Here is an 18,450-nt window from a genome sequence, read left to right as displayed (position 1 = left end):
CCGCTTGGGCTCCGGCTCCGGGGGACGCAGGCTGCCCGCTGGGTGAACCGTGCCTCCTTCTGCTCCAGGTAAGCGCCTCCCTGACACCCTCTCTGGGGCTCCTGGGCACCCCTGTCTCGCCCTGGGCTCAGGTGCGGGGAGCCAGGTGGGGGTCAGGCCTTCTCCCAGGAACAGCCAGGTTTGACCCACCTCATCTGGGAGCAGAGGAAGGTCTGTCACTTCCTGAACCACTGACCCCCACAAATGGCGGGGAGGGAGGGGTGTTCAGGTGGCTCCATGACACCTCCTGGCCCAGAGGAGGGTGCCGGGACAGGCTTGTGGTTGAAGTTGTCTTTGGGCCATTCTTTCAGGGAGGGGATTTAGGGGCTCAGAGGGAAACAGAGGGAGCCCAAACTGAGCCTTAGTCCCAGGCAGGGGACATCCAGGCTGGGAACCCAGCGCTCCCTGCTCAGCACCCTGGCCCTTCTTGGCTTGGTGTCCAGGCCCAGAGGCCTTCGGGCCTACCTGGCATCCTACCTGCTGCAAGGCCCCTGGGCCTTGGGCCACCGGCAGCCAGCTGAGCCAGTCCGCTCCTCCAGGGCAGGTGGCTGGGTGCAGAGTTGTCGGCCCAGGCCAAGGACCGGGCCTGTTTCCAAGTGGCAGCCCAGCTGGGATTCTGCTTCTCAGATGGGCCTTCTCAGACCACCGGAAGGAACCCCACAGCCTCAGGGTCAGATTGTCCCCCATTTCATAGCCGAAGGGCTCCAGGCTCTGAGCCAAGGTCCTGGGCTCCAAGGAGCTCTCGTGGGTCAGAGGTCTTCGTGGGAGGGGAGAGGGCACAGACCTTCGACTCTGACGGGGGGCAGGCCTCGGTCAGCTGAAGGGCCTCCAGTAGAACTAAATGCTGGACTGTGCCCCTGGGCCCATTAAAACCTGAACCGTTTGGTAGGTTGAGGACTGATGTCCCCTTGTGCCCAGGGTGTGCTTCCTAAGAACAAGGGCAGCCCCTGAAGGAGACTTGACTTGGGCTGGTGAACACACAATACAATATACAGACGATGTGTTACAGAGCTGTACACCTGAGACCTATGTCATGTTATTAACCAGTGTCACCTCAATAAGTTCAATTTTTTAAAAGGTGCTATATTGACATGAAAAAATTCAAAGTAAGTGGGCAAATTTATTTTAGACTCTTGGAATCCTCTTAGGGACCATGACCCAGGTCAGTTGTATAAAAGGATCCCAGGAAGAAAATAGAAAGGAATTAGTGAACTTTTGCCTTGATTCCCTCTTCTCCTTGAGACAGAGGAGGTGGGGGTGGCGTTTCTCCTCAGGACTCGGGTTTTCACTGGGGAAGAACGTACTGCAGACTGAGGAAGGCAGGCCCTGGGGAGGGCACAGGGGCACAGCCATAGGTACAGTTTTTGTGAGATGTGAAGCTTACACAATTTTGGAGGATCTCTTTAAAGAAAATTAGAAATTTGCCCTGGCCAGTTTGGCTCAGCAGTTAGAGCATCGGCCCGTGGACCAGAGAGTCCCGGGTTCGGTTCCTGCTAAGGGCACGTACCTTGGTTGCAGTTTGTCCCCGGCCCCAGTTGGGGTCGTGTGGGTGGCAACCAGTCAATGTGTCTCTCTCACATCGATGTTTCTCTCCCTCCCTCCCTCCCTCCCTCCTGCTCTGTCTGAAGATAAATGCAAAAATGTCCTCGGGTGAGCCCTGGCTGGTTTGGCTCAGCGGTTAGAGCGTCGGCCTGTGGTCCGGAGAGACCCGGGTTCGGTTTCTGCTAAGGGCACATACCTCAGTTGCAGTTTGTCCCTGGCCCTGGTTGGGTCGTGTGGGTGGCGACCACTCAATGTGTCCCTTTCATGTTGATGTTTCTCTCTCTCTCCCCCTCCCACTCTATCTGAACAAAATACTGAAAAATGTCCTTGGGTGAGGATAAAAAAAGAAAATTAGAAATGCTACAAAATTCGGTGTAGAATCTTAGAAGGAGCTCATTAGCCTCACGGTAAACCTCTCCCTACCTGGTGGTGGTGAATTTGACTTGACAGCATTGGTATATTTTCTTGCCCTATACATTGGAAAGGCCTAGAAATAATTTGCTTAGCAATGAGCCCACCTAGTGCTCAGAATGTGTTTTCTATTTTATTTTTTTATCCTCACCCGAGGACACTTTTTCATTCTTTGTTCAGATAGAGCAGGAGGGAGAGAGAGAGAGAGAAACATCGATGTGAAGGGACACATCGAGTGGCTGCCACCCGCACGACCAACCAGGGCTGGGGACAAACTGCAACCGAGGTACGTGCCCTTAGCAGGAACCGAACCCGGGTCTCTCCGGACCGCAGGCCGACACTTTAACCACTGAGCCATACCAGCCAGGGCAGAATGTGTTTTCTAAATACATTCCCCAACAGAAAGGAACTGGGGTCCCTAAAGGAATAGCTGGATCCTGCTCTGGCCAGGAAACCTACAAGGAGATCCTATTATATCTTGGGCCAAGTTGCAAGAGGTGTTCAAAGACAAAGAGGGTCGTCTGGCTGGTGTGGCTCAGTGGTTGAGCATTGACCTATGTACCAAGAGGTCACTAGTTCGATTCCCGGTCAGGGCACATGCCCAGGTTGTGGGCCAAATCCCCAGTGGGGGGCATGCAGGAGGCGGCCAGTTGATGTTCTCTCTCATGGATGTTTCTCTCTCTCTCCCTCTAACTTCCTCTTTCTCTGAAATTAATAAAGGAAAACAAATTAAAAAGAAAAAAAAAGACAAAGGGAGTCACATCAAAATGATACAAGAGAGGAGGTGTTTCAGCTTTCTGTCCAGCTCGCTGTGTGTTCACACACTTCAATGCTAACGCAACACCCTCGTTTCTAATCCATTTTCAATTCGCGACACTGTGTCCGAGGGAACTGATTCCTGATTGCCAGCTTGGCTTGGGAGCGGAGCTGGATCAAACTGGAAGGGTTGGGAAATTCTCAGGAGAAATGCTGTCTGGGGAGCCTGACACGGAAGGCCCGACAAGGCACACGTGGCACAGGGCCAGCCGGTTGCGTTTCCAGAGAACCCAGAGGCGGGTGCAGTGTCTTCTTCGTGAATATCTCGATTGGCTCTTTTGCTGGACCCAAGAAACAATCCCAGAGTTGACTGTTCTCAAACTGTGTGTGTGTGTGTGTGTGTTTCTCCCTTTCTCCTCCATGTTTGTATTTAATTAATGAAATTCATCTAGTGATTGTTTTCCGTTGTGTAAAATTAAAACAGCATGCTGATAAAAAGAAAGTAAAAAAGAAGAACAAGGACAGTCACTTACACAACAGGACAGTTACCCAAGATGGGGACTTTCTGGGGTAAGACCTCGCTGACAACCTGCCAACTGCCTCGGGCTTTTGTAGAGACTTTTCCAGGTGCAGGGCCATAGCCTGGACTCAGTTGAGAGAGCTCTCATCTCCTTCACGCGAGGACGGTTTCTGGGACTGAATTTATTTGTTATGACATTGGAATTTTGAAGCGTCAGGCCCATTATTTTTTGTAGACTCTCTCAGTCAGATTAGTCTGATGATTTTTTTTCTCCCTATTGATTTTTAGAGAGTGGAAGGGAGGGAGGGGAGAGAGAGACAGTCAGACAGACAGACAGCTCACTTCTATTGGTTGCCTCCCCCATGCGCCCCAACCAGGACCAGGGATCAAACCTGCAACCCAGGTACGTGCCCTTGGTCGGAAGTGAACCCACGACCCTTTGGCCTGTGGGCTGGTGCTCTAACCACTGAGCACAGCAGCCAGGGCAATTCTGATGGTTTCTTCATGGTTAGGTCTGTGCAGTGTATTTTTGTCAGCGTCGTGAAGTCCCTGTTTTATTCCCGACTTCAAGCATTAGTATTTGATCTTTTTCTCAATCAATCTGAGGTTTATTGGTTAGTTTTTTCTTTTTAAACTTATCTTTATTGTTGAATACTTTTTTTTTTTATCCTCACCCGAGGACATTTTTCCATTTTTTGTTCAGATAGAGTGGGAGGGAGAGAGAGGAAGAGAGAGAGAAACATCGATGTGAAGGGACACATCGAGTGGTTGCCACCCGCACGACCAACCAGGGTCGGGGACAAACTGCAACCGAGGTACATGCCCTTAGCGGGAACCAAACCCGAGTCTCTCTGGACCGCAGGCCAACGCTCCAACCGCTGAGCCAAACCGGCCAGGGCTACTTTTGTCTTTCTAAGAATCAACTTTTGACCTCATTGACATTCAGCATTGTGGTTTTGCTTTGCTTTAGCATTTTTTAAATTGAGGTATAATTGACATGCATCATACTGGTTTCAGGTGTACAACATAGCGATCCGCTGCTTGACAGTACAGGCACGCCTCGTTTTATCGCACGCTGCTTGACGGCCTCACACGGCTGCGTTTTTACAATGGAAGGCAAGACCCTCCACCAGCGGAAGATTATGACTTGCTTTATTGGCACAATATTGTGAAATAATCACCATGATAAGTCTAGTTAACATCCATCACCATACATAGTTACAGATATTTTGGTCTTGTGCTAACTCTTAAGATCTATTCTCTTAGCAACTTTTAAATGTGCAATGCAGTATTATCATAGTTACCACACAGTGTGTCCAAGTGCTGTGTTTTTATTTATTTATTTTTCTTTATTGATTTTGGAGGGAGAGGAAAGGAGAGGGAGAGAGAGAGAGAGAGAGAGAGAATCATCGATGAGAGAGAACATCGATTGGCCGCCTCCTGCATGCCCCCCACTGGGGATCGGGCCCACAACCTGGGCATGTGCCCTGACCGGGAATCGAACTGGTGACCTCTTGGTGCAGGGTCGACGCTCAACCACTGAACTACACTGACTGGGCAACCCCAGTACTGTGTTTTTAAAATTAACTTGATTAAAAAGTTTTGTTTCCGTCTACTTTTTTTTTTTTTTTTTTACTTTGATTTGCTGTTCTTTTTCCAACTTCCTGAGATGAGTGTTCGCTGACTTTTTTCAGTCTTTTTTCCTAATAAATGAATTTACAGTGATACATTTCCCTCCAAGCGTGGCTTTAGCTTCATTTCATAAACTCTGATATATTGTCGTTTTTATTATCACTTAGTTTTCTGAATCCCATTGTGTTCTTTTCCTTTGACTTATCCGTTATTTAGAAGAGTATTATTTTATGAACATGGGGTTTCCCCGGTATTTTTTGTTATCGAGTTTTAAACATTGTAATAAAATACACATAACATAAAATTTGCCATTGTAACCATTTTTCTTGGGGAAAAAACAGTTCAGTGACGCTTTGTACATTTATAGTGTTGTGCAATCTCACCACAGTCCGTGTCCAGAACATTTTCATCGCCCACAGAGGAAACTCACACACGTTCACATCCAGTGTTCGCTTCAGGTTACGGATATTTCCGCCCCCTCCCTTCCTTTTCCTCCAGCACAGTGACCTGCCGAGGTGTTCCCTCATCCTACTGCCCAGATCGCTCTCCCTATTCCTTGATCTGTTTACATCCTCACTTTATCCAAGATGGTTTCGCTGAGGTCCTTTGCACAGTGAATATTCTGGAGCCCAGAATCTTTGTCTTCCTGCTCCCCGTGCGCCTGTGGAGGAAGGAGTCTGACCCTATATTTCCCTTTTCCACTCTAGGTAAATAGCTCTTTATTCTAAACAGCTTTAAATTGTTCCCCTTGCCCTGGTCAATGTGGCTCAGCTGGTGGGAGTGTTGCCCCCCATGCACCGAAGGGTTTCGGGTTTGATTCCGGGGCAGGGTGCCTGCTTGGGTTGTGGGTTTGGCCCCCAGTTGGGGCACATGCAGGAGGAGGCTGATCGGTGTTTCTCGCATCAATGCCCGCCCCCCGTCTTCTCTCTAAAAATCAATAAACAAAAAAAATTATTAAATTGTTTTTCTCTTTACCTTTGATGTTCTTAGGTTCAACCATACCATGTCCACAAGTGGGAGTCTCATCGCTGAGCCTGCTTATCACTCAATGAAATTTTGCCTTTATCTTGCTTTAATTTGGCAACCTTCTTGGATGTTATTTATGGAAACATTTGCCTTTTAGTTTGTGTATTTTATTTTGTTTTTCTGTTAATCCTTACCCGAGGATAATTTTTGCATTGACTGTTTTTTTCCATTGATTTTTTTTTTTTTTTTTAGGTGGAATGGAAGGGAGGGAAGGAGAGAGAGAGACAGACAGACAGACAGACATTGATTTGAGAGAGACACATCAATTGGTTACCTCCCACATGACCCTGATCAGGTCTGGTGATTGAACCTGTGACCCTTTGGTCCATGGGCCAATGCTCTAACCACTGAGCCAGGGCGGTCTGTGTATTTTTTCCTACACACTAGTGTATGGATGTTGACCTTCAGCTTCTGGCTTCCACATGTCCTGCTTTTCTCGCCTGTATTTCCCATCTCTGTCTCCAAGTGGTTCTGGAGACGTTCTCAGCCGGATCTTCTACTTTACTACCCCCTTCCGCTGTCCAGTTACACTGTTCATTCCATCTACTGTGTTACTCCACAATAGATAGACTGTAATTACGTGCCTGTCCCTGCTTCATGTGACCATGTCCTTTCTTATCTCTTCACGGATATTGTGATGAGCACTCTGAGTTCCTGATCTGGCTCATCAACTCTGGGCCATCTTGCATAGGTGGTTCTGGTCATCTCGCTCTCTGTGGGCATGCTCACAGGTCTGGTTATTTTTGCCTTTGAACCCATCTTTCCCAGAGGGTTCAGTGATTGTGACAGAGTGTCTATTGCTCCTGCTGTGTTGAAACAGGGAGGGAGGCCCTGGCCGGTTTGGCTCAGTGATCAGAGCGTCAGCCCCCAGACCAAAGAGTCTCGGGTTTGATCCCAGGTCAAGGGCACATCATACCTTGGTTGCAGGTACAACCCCTGGCCCCTGATCGGGGTCCTGCGGGAGGTAACCAACGGATGTGTCTCTTACATGATGTTTCTTCCTCCCTCCCTCCCTCCTTTCCACTCTATCTAAAAAATCAAAAGAAAAATATCTTCGGGTGAGGATTAAAAAAAATACATAAACAGCCCTGGCCAGTTTGGCTCAGTGGTTGGGGCGTCGGCTCGCAGACCAGAGTCCCAGGTTTGGTTCCCGCTCAGGGCACGTACCTCGGTTGCATTTTGTCCCCGGCCCCGGTTGGGTGGCAACCACTCTATGTGTCTCTCTCACATGGATGTTTCTCTCTCTCTCTCTTACCCTTTTCTCCCTCCCACTCTACCTGAAGATAAATGCAAAAATGCCCTCCGGTGAGGATTAAAAGAAAGTGCACAGCGGGGGAGAGAGGTTTGCTGCGAGGGGTAGAATGAGCCCAGAGGCAGTGTTGCCAGAATCAGGCTTTTCTGCAGAAAGATGCCCCTCCCCCACCCAGCACCGGGTGGCAGAGAGCGTGCTCGTGGACCAGCCAACCTGTCTACACATATTCCTTTTTCGAAAACGGGGGTAAAATATGCATGACGTAAAATTTATCGCGTGAGCCATTTTTCAGTGTACAGTTCAGTGACAACTAAGTACATTGACATTGTTGGCAACCACACCACTTCCCCATCTCCAGAACTTTCTCTTCTTTCCAAACGGAGGCTCTGTGCCCATCTAACACGAACGCTCCATCCCTCCCTCTCCCTAGGCCCTGGAGCGCCGCCGGCTTCCTTCCAGCTCCACGAACCGAACCGGACTCTCTGGGAACCTCATGTGAGTGGATCATACGCTCGTTTTCCTTTTGTGACCGGTCCGCTTCACTTAGCCTAACGTCCTCCAGGTTCATCCACGTTGTCACATGTGTCAGAACTTCCTTCATTTTCAGAGCCAAATAATATTTCTTTATGTGTGTAGCATACATTTTGTCTATCCATCCATCTGTTGGATTTTTGATTGGTTTCTGCCTTTTGCTCTGGTGAGTAACCCTGCTACGAACACGGAGGTACAAGTATCTGTTCGAATCCTGGCTTTCGATTCTTTTGGATGTGTGCCCGGAAGTAGAAGTTCTGGATCTTACAGTAATTCTATTGTTAATAATTTGAGAAATTGCCATATGTTTTCCACAGTGACTGCACCATTTTACATTCCTACCAGCAATGCACAAGGGTTCCGGTGTCTCTACACTCTTCCAACACTTGCTGTTTGCTGTTCTCTGTTGTAAGGATCCTAATGGGTGTGAAGTGGTTTATCAATATGGCTAGGATTTGCATTTCCCTAATGACTGAGGGTGTTGACCATCTTTTCATGTGTTTGTTAGTGATTTGTATATCTTCCTTGGAGAAATGTCTAGTCAAGTCATTTGCTTATTTTTGAATTTGGTTGCTTGTGTTTTGTGTGGTTGTTTTTTCAATTGTTTGTAGGAGTTATTTACATAATCTGGGTATTAATCCCTTATCAAATATGTGATTTGTAAATATTTTCTTCCATTCTGTGGGTTACCACTTTGCTCTGTTGATAATTAGTTTGTTAATATTTAATTAGGACTTTTGCACATGTATTCATAAGTAAAATTGATCTATAATGTTTTTTATCTTTTTATCCTGTTCTGGTGTCAGGGTTATGCTATCCTTGAAGAAGAGTTAGGCTATTTCCAACTTTTTTTAATCCTCACCCGAGGACATTTTTCCATTTTTATTCAGCTAGAGTGGGAGGGAGAGTGAGAGGAAGAGAGAGAGAGAAACATCGACGTGAAAGGGACACATCGAGTGGCTGCCACCCGCACGACCAACCAGGGACAAACTGCAACCGAGGTACATGCCCTTAGCAGGAACCGAACCCGGGTCTCTCTGGACCGCAGGCCGACGCTCTAACCGCTGAACCAAACCGACCAGGGCTATTTCCAACTATTTTTGTGCTCTAGAATAATTTACTTAGCAATAGAATTTCTTTTAAACAACTCTCAATAAAACCACCTGGGCTTGATACCTTATTTTTCCATTACAAAAAGAGAGAGAGAGAGAGATGTAACCAGGAGGGTTCACACTTTGAAGTGTATGGCTTTGTGAATTTCCCCACGATATGCTTGAATATCCAAGAACAGAACATTTCCAGCGCTCCGCGGAGTCCCTGTGCCTCCGGGCCAGCCCGCAGTCTCCAGGGCAACCGCTCATTTCTCTCATCGCTGATTAGTTTTGCCTGCGTTCAAACTTCACGGAGTACAGCGATTCAGCATGAGCTCTTCTGAGTCTGACTTTCTTCACTCAGCATTATGTCTCTGAGATGTATTCGTGATATTGAATAATGGTCAGTATTTCATTCTTTCTTTATAGCTGAAGAGTCATTTTAATAATAGGCCATGATCTGCTTACCTATTCTAATGCTGATGGATTTGGGGGTTGTTTCCAGTCTTTGTCTAGTACAAATCAAGCCGCTACGGCCCTGGCTCAGTGGGTTGGCCATCGGCCTGTGCACCAAAAGGTTGCTGGTTCTATTTTTTAAAATTCAGTTTTGTTTTGTTTTTAATCCTCGCTGGAGGGCACTTTTCCGTTGATTTTCAGATAGAATGGGAGAGAGGGAGGGGGAGAGAGAGACACATGGACTGGTTGCCTCCCGCAGGACCCAGACCAGGGCGAGGGATCAAATCGCAACTGAGGTACGTGCCCTTGACCGGAATCGAACCCGAGACCCTTTGGTCTGAGGGCTGACACACTAACCACTGAGCCAAACCAGCCAGGGCTAAATTCAGTTCTAAATTATTTATTTGAGAGTTGTTTTAGACTCACAGCAAAATGGGGAGTGGCCCACACCTTTCTTTCTATAGGCAAAGGCCTACTCGTCTGTCCACAGCAGCAGTGGGCGAGGGGACGGGGCGTCCGCTGGGCCACCTGGGGTCCATACCTGCGCTTCCGTCCCTCCTCCCGCGGGCCTGTCAGCTCTACCAGCACGCGACCCCCTTTCCTCTGCTGGTCCTGGGGCAGGAGTCCACAGGGGCCCAGCAGCCACCCCAGCAGCCGCCCAGCCCGCAGAGCCAACATGGCAAGTTGGGCTGATCCTGTCGCCAGTGTTTGTTTCCATCAAGAGCCGTGTATCCGTCCTGTGAGGACTCAGGATTAGAAGCCACCAGTTTAATACAAGGAGCACCCTGGCGCCAGCTCCTGTCCTCGGAGGGTGTCCTCGCAGCTGGCATTCCCATTGTGCCCTTGGAAGGCCACGCCAGCCTTCTGGGGGGGCTGCTTCTGGGGGGCGTGGTACCTGCCACGGCCCGCGGCTGCCGTGGTGGTGGAGGCACCTGCACCCCCTTCACGGCCACGTGCTGTGTGGGAGACTCCAGGCCTGGGCGGCGTACACCCTGCAAGTCCCCGGGGGGTGGTGCTGCTGGGGTTCTAGGCGTCTGTCCCCATGAGGATGAACCAGGCCCTTCCAAGGTGGAGAGGGATCAAGGTCCATGGGCTGCCAGGTGGCCAGCTGTTCTCAGGGACTAGTGCCATCCTGGGAGCTCAGTGTTGGTCTTGGTTGCCGACCAGCTGGACATTCTGGGACAGCAGCAGCTGGGTCAGTCTTAATATGTGGGAGTCCATGCTGTGGGGGCCATACATGGCCTCTGCCACTAGGCCATCCCATGCATGTACCCCCTGTGCCAGTTCTGGGGTGGCCGAGGGTGAACACTGGCTAATGTCGACCTGCCAAGTAAGTCTGGCTGCGTGGTGGTTCGGCGCCTCTTCCTTGGTGGATGGGGAGTGTGTGTGAATTTCAGGGGTTTCCGTTTGGCCTTCCCACTGGACTAGCTCCTGTTCCACGTCCCGGGACCCAACGTGGGGATCGCTCCCACTGCCGAGCATATTGATGCCCGTTGTACGTGCCGGGACTGGGTGTCAGCTGGGCTTCAGTGAGGACTCGGGTACCTGGCCCTGTGAGTCCCCACTGTAACAAGGGGGTGGGGCTGGGGCGTCACATCGGGCCTCTGGACGTCAGTGTCAACTCAGACCCTGTGTCCAGTGGTCCTCGAAGCGTCTGGCCGTTACCTTCCCCCCACGTGTACAGTCACCCCAGTAAATGACCATGCTTCCTCTGGGGGAGGCCTGGTTATATACTTGCCACGAGGTCACCGGGTCCTTCACGAGGGACCCAGCCACTTTTTCAATCAGTGGGTTTCCAGACCTGAAAATTGGCTCAGGTCAGGGTATTCATCACATGAAGTCTCTTTGCAGAGATCTGATGTGTGGCTCAGACCCCTTCACCGTCTCCGCAGAAGCCAAACATGGAGATGTGGTTATGGAGGGAACGTCTGTGGATATACCTCCGGTCTGCTGGCAGGCATCCCTGCGGCATCCTAGGTTACCCACAGGGTTCTTGAGGGTTTTATACCACTGCCAGCTGGGCCCGAAAAGGACAGAGAGGGTTAGAGCCCTTTCAACAGTCTGCAGGCAGGAGACAGACCGGTAAGCCTGCTCCACTGCGAACAGGTGCTCCAGTTCAGGGACAAGGAAGGAGGACCCAGGGGGCGGGGCCATGGGCCCAGAGGGCGGAGCTTCGCGCCACAGGGTTATTCCCAGGATGTGAAACCTAGTGGAGTTGGTCCCGCTGGATTTCCGAATTACTCGGGACTCTGACTCCTTTTCCCTTCCATTTTCTTTCCTTCTGAATGTCTACGCCTGTCATTCTGTACCTGAGCCACCGCTGCATTTTGGGAGAAAACAACTGGCTTTGTAGTTTCAGAGGTCCACCTGCGGAGAGAAACTGGCCCGGACACAGCCTGACTCGGGGCTTCTGCGAGTGCTGCAGAGGGGAGATTTGGGGTTTTTTCAGACGACAAGATTTAGGTGAACTTTCAGACTCTGAGTTGATGTTCTAATGGGTTGAGACTTTGGGGGACCTTCAGATGGGATGATGTATTTTGCATATGGATAGATGAGCATCTTTTGGGGCCAGAGGGGGACTATGGCACACAGCCTGATGGACCCCCCCCCCCCCAGATGTCCACATCCTAATTCCTGGAGCCCGTGAATAAGTTACCTGACGTGGGAAAAAGGACTTTGTAGGTGTGATGAAGGGTACGGACCTGGAGGAGGGGAGCATGGCCTGGATTATCCAGGGGGGCCCAATCTAGCCACGTGAATCCTTGAAAGCAGAGGCCTTTCCAGGCGCAGTCAGAGAGAGGGAGTGATGGAAGAATGGTCAGCGTCGCAACATCATGGCGCTGGAGCTGGAGGAAGGGCGGGCGCCGAGGACCGCAGGCAGCCTGCAGGGGTCAGAAAAGGCAGGGGAAGGGATCTTCCGCTAAAGTGTCCGGAATGGAAAGCAGCCCATGACACTGTGATTCTAGCCCCGGGTGGCCCGTGTCGCACTCCTGGGCTCCAGAGCTGGGAGTTGATACATTTATGTCGTCTTAAGCCACGGAGGTCGTGGTAACTGGTTGCAACAGAAATAGAAAAATAATCAGGGCATCATATTCTCTTAAGCACCTCACAATTGGCTTTCGGGGACTTTTAAGTTGATAAGAGTTTGATGAGATTTTGGACTTTGAGTTGAGGCTTGTAAGGGGTTGAGACTTTTGGGGTCCTTTGGATGGGGTGATGTGTTTTGCATGTGGATCCATATGAATATTCGGGGCCAGAGGGAGGACCCTGGACCCCCTCTGTCACCTGGCTGGCCCCCTGCTGTTAGGAGCCACCCCTGGACCACATGCCAGGTAACAAGTCCAGCTCTGTGACCACCTCTTCTATGCTTGGGGGGAGGGGGCAGGCGTCTTCAATGTCATCTTTCTGTTATTTATTTGTTTATTTGACACATACCTATTCCAGGTGATCCCACCGTGCAGAAGACAAAGCTCTGGCTGTTCTTGGTTTCTAGTTTCCACACTTATTTCTAGTCCTATCGTGCGGGAGTCACGTTTCAGCATCTGAGGCTCTGCCGGGATCGAATTCATGGTCAGAGTGCATCAGTATTCCATGAGAACTAAAAAGGTTATGTTTTCTACGACAGTAAGTGGAGAATAAGATTGATCTAACAGCCTGCCGGTGTGGCTCTGTGGATTGAGCGTCGTCCCATGGACTGAGAGGTACCAGTTCCACTGGCTACATGCCTGGGTTGTGGGCTCGGTCCCCAGTAGGGGGCGTGCAGGAAGCAGTCGATTGACATCTCTGACATCGATGTTTCTCTCTCTCTGCTTCCCTTTCTCTCTAAAATATTAATTGAAAAAAGATTGATCTAATAAATATTTATAATTGGATTCAGACTCATTCATATTATTAGGGTTTATTACAGCCCCCTCTATATATGCCTTATCCTGAGAGCAAGCCATTGGGAGAAATAGAGGGTGAGAAAAAACAATTACTTTCCTCACATCCCTGATAGGCGGCAGTGGCAGACATTAATGAGATAATAGCCCGAATGGGGTAAGTACTGTCCAGGAAGGGGGCAGAGTCCTCTCTGAGGGCATAACAGAGAGAAGTTTGAGCTAGAATGCTGGGCCACAAAGTTTTTCTGACAAGAAGCCAGCTAAGCTGAGATCTGAAGGCTGAGTTGATGTTAATGAGACAGACTGGAGGTGAGCAGCCCAGGCCTGGGAAGTGGTTTGTGCAAATGCCCTGTGGTGGGAGAGGAGTATGGTCTCTACAGAATGGGAGGACATCTAGGGGACAGAGAGAGGGGGGAGGTGTGCGAGGGGCTGGAGAGGTTGCACATGGCCCTGAGGGTCACATTGTGATTTCTGCTTTATCTTGAGAGCAACAGGATGCCCTTAGCCCACTTGACTCAGAAATATGCAAATATTTTCATCTTGAAAAGATCACTCTAGCTGTGTGTATAAAACAAGTGATGGGAAGCAGAAAGGGAGGTGGGTCAGAATGCCTTAGGAGGCTCCTGTCACAATCCAGGGGCAATCTGGTAGCATCTTGGATCAGGGGAGAAATGGATGGATCTCAGGGGGATTTAGGAGGTTAATAGCACAGGAGCTAGTGATGGATGGACTGGGCATGGGGGTAGAGGAACTCGTCCGGCTGGCTGGGTGGTGGTGTCCTTCACACAGAGAGGGACACCATTGTCGGAGGTGGTGCTGGGAAACAAGATCTGCCTTGGGCAGGATGAGCTTTTTCTTTCTGTTCACATGTTTTCCCTACTTGTCAAGGACTGAAAGAGATTGTGTAGTTCTTCAACTACATTTTTATTTCTACCAATTTCCTGTCTTACATTAAAACTTTTTTTCTTTATTAATTTTAGAGAGAGAGAGGGAGACAGAGAGAGAAACATGGATGAGAGAGAACATTGACTGGCCGCCTCCTGCATGCCCCTCACTGGGGATCAGGCCCACAACCTGGGCATGTGTCCTGATCCGGAATTGAACCGGCGACCTCTTGGTGCATAGGTCAACCCTCAACCACTGAGTCACACCGGCTGGGCCTGTCTTGCATTTTTGCTCATATAGTTTGATACTTTTGACAGTAAAGGTCCATAACAACGTCAGCTGCTAATTTTTAATTATTGAAGTAATAACTGAAAACACTTCACAGAGCATTCAGAATTATGGACAGTCCTTGTGTTGGAGCCCAAGTCACATTCCCTCTCTAAAAGTAACCCAGCTTTGCCTCGCTGGTGTGGCTCAGTGGTTGAGCGTGGACCCCTGCACCAGGAGGTTGCTGGTTCGATTCCCGGTCAGGGCACATGCCCAGGTTGTGGGCCCGATCCCTAGTGGGGGGCATGCAGGAGGCGGCCAATCAATGTTTCTTTCTTTCTCTCCCTCTCCTTTCCTCTCTCTAAAATCAATAAAGAAAAAAAAATGTGTTTTTAAGTAACCTGGCTTCACAGTTTAGGTTGGATAATGAAAAATTCAGTGGGGATTAGGATCCTTACCTTTATGGAACTTTTGTTGTGCTTAATGCTGTTTTCTCAGGAGGTGTTTTCTTGGTTTCTCTCTGCTCCAGCTCACTGTGGGGCGTTCTGAGTTACCTGTGAAGTGGCTGGATTGATCCGTCAGCCAGTGTGAACTTCTTCTAATAAGTGCATTTAACCCGCATCCGCTGGGCCCGGAGCGGGATCGGCCCCTTCGGCCGCTCTTCCCTTTCATGCTCCCTTCTTGTTCACCGCTTGTCTGCGGCGGGACATCTTCCCCTGGGGGACTTGGGAAGCTAAAAGACGTTTTTAGTTCTTCCCATCGCTATCTTTAGCTTTAAATAATACACTTAGGCCTGACTTTCCAGTTTCTCCTCCTCAGAAACGAGCCCTCTCCGAGGGAGGGAACCGCCGTCCGCTTCCTGCGCCGCCGTCCAGCTCCCTCTCGGGGCCCTGGGCCTCTGGCCCCGAGGGTGCTCGGATGGTCGCGGCATCCTGTCCCATTTGGGAATGATGGCAGGTGAGGACATGAGACCTTAACTCCCTTCCGCGGGAAAGAGGAGGAGGTGGGGCCCACGTGCGCCCCCCTCTCCACCACAGGAGCCGGCGTCCTGGTCCAGCCCGGAGCTCGGACGCGCCTGGCTGTCGGCCTGGAGTCTGGTCCACAGGGCTTTCCTGGGGACACCAGCCCCCCTGGGTGTTCACTCAGTGACCTGTGGCTCTTCCTCACTGCTTGGCAAAGTTTTTTTTTTAAGAAAACTTTTTTTTTAAGTTTTTATTTTATTTCATTTATATTTTTTTAGAGAGAGGGGAAGGGAGAGAGACATAGAAACATGGATGTGAGAGAAACATCATCGGCTGCCTCCTGCACATCCTCCCATTTGGGATCAAGCCCGCAACCCGGGCACATGCCCGACTAGGAATCGAACCCAGACCTCTCAGTCCGTGGGACACGCTCAGTCCACGGGACACGCTCAGTCCACGGGACACGCTGAGTCCACGGGACCTCTCAGTCCATGGACCTCTCAGTCCACGGGACACGCTCAGTCCATGGGACCTCTCAGTCCACAGGACACGCTGAGTCCACGGGACCTCTCAGTCCATGGGCCTCTCAGTCCACGGGACACGCTCAGTCCACGGGACACGCTCAGTCCATGGGACACGCTCAGTCCATGGGACCTCTCAGTCCATGGAACACGCTCAGTCCGCTGAGCCACAGAGGCCGGGCAAAGTTTGTTTTTAATTACTTAATGCAGACCCAAATTTAAAAACTCAAACAGAGACGGAAGTGAAGGCAGTCTGGCTTCCTGCCCTGCTCCCCGCAGAGCAGTGACCGTCACCCGCCCTGGAGCGTGGCTTCCGTGGGAAGCGCGGTCCTAGCCGCAGGCCTGCTCTGCGCCCTGCCGGGCCTGTTAGCTGCGCACCACCTATACCAGTACCTACGGATCCGCTTTGTGCTTCCGAACAGCTTCTGGTACTCCATTGTATGGCTGTGCCAGGACTTAAATCTGCTGATTGGAGGACATTTTCGTCAGTACTGCACGGAGCATCTTGGCACAGAGTAAACTGTGTGTTAGCTTTTATTATCTTTCTTTTCTAATTCTCAGAACAAGCCTCTGTGGCTGGCGATGTGCTTTCCGCTTGAAAACCTTAGTGGATGCAACTCAGACCTTCTCATTCTGTTTAGGAACCTCTCTTTCTCTCTCTGTTTTAAATATATATATATATTTTATAGACAGAGGAAGGGAGAGGGAGAGAGAAAAACATTGATGGGAGAGACACCTCGATTGGCCGCCTCCTGCATGGCCCCCCCCCCCCCCCGGGGATGGGACCGATGACCTCTTGGTTCCTGGGGGGATGCTCGGCCACTGAGCCGCCATGGCTGGGCTTGCGCGTTCTCTTTTAGAGGCTTAAGCAGCACACACATAGTATCTCAAGGTTCCGTGGGTAGGAAGTCCGACATGGGTGGTCTCCCAGGGCCATCTGGGTGTCCACAAACTGCTTTCCTTTCTCGGGGCTCGAGGGGAGGGCCCTTTGTCCCCTCCCTCTGTCTTCAAAGCCAGCAATGGTACATTGAGGACCCACTAACCTCTCTTCCTTTTCTTCTCTCTAATTTAATGTCTTTTTTTAAAAAAAAAAAATTCCATATCAGTGGAAATGCCTCTGCATTTTGGGTAATTCCCTCGGTTCTCTGCAGGTTCAGCAATTCAGCTTTTACTCAGTCCATCAGTTAAATTCTTCTGTCGTTTTTTTTTACAATTTGTAAATTCTAAATCTTTTTTGTTTTAAATCCTCACCCGAGGACATTTTTTTGTTCAGATAGAGTGGGAGGAAGAGAGAGGAAAAGAGAGAGAGAGAAACATCGATGTGAAAGGGACACACCGAGTGGCTGCCACCTGCACAACCCAACCAAGGCCGGGGACAAACTGCAACTGAGGTACATGCCCTTAGTGGGAACCGAACCCGGGACTCTCGGGACCGCAGGCCGACGCTCTAACTGCTGAGCCAAACCGGCCAGGGCTGAATTCTAAATCTTTTATATCTAAAATATTTTAAGGATAATTATAAGCACAAACATACACAAGATTAAAAAAAAAAATCTGACAATGTCAGTTTATACAGTTGATTAAAGCAATATTTAGGGGACTCATGACCAAAACATGGATTTCTGAATGACTAATTTTTTTCTGCTGATTTCTTTCAATATTAAGTATGAGCCCTGGCCGGTTTGGCTCAGCTGTTAGAGCGTCAGCCCATGGTCCAAAGAGTCCCGGGTTCGATTCCAGCCAAGGGCATGTACCTCTGTTGCGGTGACGTGCGGGTGGCAACCAGCCGATGTGTGTCTCTACCCCCTCCCCCCTCAATCCGTCTGAAGATAAATGTAAAAATATCCTCAGGTGAGGATTAACAATAACAACAACAAAATATGTGTGTGTGTGTGTGTGTGTGTGTGTGTGTGTGTGTTTGTGTATAAATAAAGTATGATACTTGTTTTAACTTTGTGTGTGTAGGTGCTCTTTATCCCATTGAATAAGTTTCTTTCTATTGCTCATTTGCTGAAAGTATTTTATTATGAATGAATGTTGGATTTTGTTAAATGCTTTTTCTGCATCTGTGTTTTTTTTTTCTATTTTAGTCTAAGAATGGCATTGATTGATGTTTAAATGTTAAGCCAAACTTCCATTTATTAAATAAATGCCATTTGGTCACAATGTATTATCCTTCTTATACGTTGTTGGGTTCAACTTGCTAAAATTTTAAGAATTTTATTTTAATCCTTCCCCAAGAATATGTTTTCATTGATTTTTAGGGAGCAAGAGAAACACCAGTGTGCGAGAGAAACATTGATGGGTTGCCTCTCATTCACACCCTGATCAGGGGCGACACTCCAACCAACGGAGCCACCTGGCCAGGGCTAAAATTTTAAGAATTTTAATGTCTGAGTTCATGAGGGATACTGGTCTGTAGTTTTCTTGTAATGTCTTTCTAGTTTGGGTATCAGAGAAATGCTGCCCCATAGAGGAAGTATTTCCTTCTCTTCACTTTTTGGGAAGAAATTTGTAGAATTAGCACTATTTCCTTCTTAAATATTTGGGAGAATTCACCGTTGAAGACATCTAGGCCTGGTGTTTTCTTTGTGGGCAGGTTTTAAACTATAAATTCAATTTAATAGATATAGGACTATTCAGGTTATCTGTTACCTCTTCATTGAGGTTTGGTAGTT

The sequence above is a fragment of the Molossus molossus genome, unplaced genomic scaffold, assembly GCF_014108415.1.
Source record: "Molossus molossus isolate mMolMol1 unplaced genomic scaffold, mMolMol1.p scaffold_m16_p_22, whole genome shotgun sequence".
NCBI lineage: Eukaryota > Metazoa > Chordata > Mammalia > Chiroptera > Molossidae > Molossus > Molossus molossus.
Note: the sequence above shows the minus strand (reverse complement) of the source record.